The following is a 1,605-nucleotide window of genomic DNA, read 5'->3' on the forward strand; positions in this document are numbered from 1 at the left end:
GAGAGCACAAGCAGGGAAAGCATGGCAGACAGAGGGAGAAGCAGACTCCCCCCTAAGCAGGGAGTTCAATGCGGATGAGATCCCAGGACCCCAGGATCAGGACCTGAGCTGAAGGTAGACTCTTAACTGAGTCACCCGGACATTCCTTCCTTTTGTTTTCTTGTCATTTATTTATTTATTTGGTGAGAACACTTAAGTTCTATTCTCTTAGCAAATTTCAATTACATAGTAGTTTAACAATTTCTTAAAGTTGGATTATGATCGAAACTGTGTTGAATGCTTAAAACAGTTGAAGGATTTGAGATCTTAATAGTGACTCTCTCAGCTCATGAACTTGGAACTTGTATCTGTGAACACTTTCATTTCTCGGAGCGGTGTTTTGTGGTTTTCAGTTAGAAGCCTTAGATTTACTTGTTGTCGTCGTCTAAGTTATTCTCCTATATTTTGTGCTTGTTGACATTATTACAAGTGGGATTTTAAAATTTCATTTTGCAGTCGTTTGCTGCCAGTAATTAAAACACATTGATTTGTGCATTTTGACCTTGGAGCCTGTGAACTTGCTAAATCCACTTATTTATTTGTTCTAGTTGCTTTATGAATTGGTTGACATTTTCAATGTAAACAATAATGTTATCTACAAGTAGAAAGATTTTTGAGCCATCATCTCTGCTCTTTATGCCTTTTGTTTCTCTTTTCTCTCTTTTTTTTCTTTTCCTTTTTCTTTGCTTTCCTTTCTTTCCCTCTATCACTATATAGGACCCCTAATACAATGTTGAATATAAGTGATGTCCTTGGCTGGTACCTAGAATTAGGGCTAGGGATTTTTTTTTTAAGATTTTATTTATTTATTTGACAGAGAGAGAGAGATCACAAGTAGGCAGAGAGGCAGGCAGAGAGAGGCAGGAAAGCAGGTTCCCTGCTGAGCAGAGAGCCTGTTGTGGGGCTCGATCCCAAGACCCTGAGACCATGACCTGAGCCAAAGGCAGAGGCTTAATCCACTGAGCCAACCAGGCACCCCAAGGCTAGGGATTTTTATATATCTTTCATTGGGATGTAAAATAGTATAACCACTTAGAAGTTAATTTATATTATCTTGTAAACTAGAAAACTTGCATGCCCTATGACCCAGCACCTGCATCCGTAGGTACAGAAGCTGTAGAAACTCTACCCCATATGTACAAGAATGCTCATAATAGGGGCGCCTGGGTGGCTCAGTGGGTTAAAGCCTCTGCCTTTGGCTCAGGTAATGATCCCAGGGTCCTGGGATTGAGCCCCACATTGGGCTTTCTGCTCAGCAGGGAGCCTGCTTCCCCCTCTTCCTCTGCCTGCCTCTCTGCCTACTTGTGATCTCTCTGTGTGTCAAATAAATAAACAAAATCTTAAAAAAAAAAAAAGAATGCTCATAATAGAAAAGGAAAAATAAAAACCTCAAGTAAAAAAAAATGGGTAAATAAATTCATATACTGGAATATGACCCTGGACTGAAAAACTGGTCAACTGCTGTGACCCTCAGCAACAGGATAAATCTTAAAATGATATTGAGTCAAACATGCAATGCCACATAAAGCAAAATACAGTACCAGGTGATTTTCATAAAACTCAAAA

The sequence above is a fragment of the Lontra canadensis genome, unplaced genomic scaffold (genome assembly GCF_010015895.1).
Source record: "Lontra canadensis isolate GAN:19392208 unplaced genomic scaffold, GSC_riverotter_1.0 scaffold8, whole genome shotgun sequence".
Classification (NCBI taxonomy): domain Eukaryota; kingdom Metazoa; phylum Chordata; class Mammalia; order Carnivora; family Mustelidae; genus Lontra; species Lontra canadensis.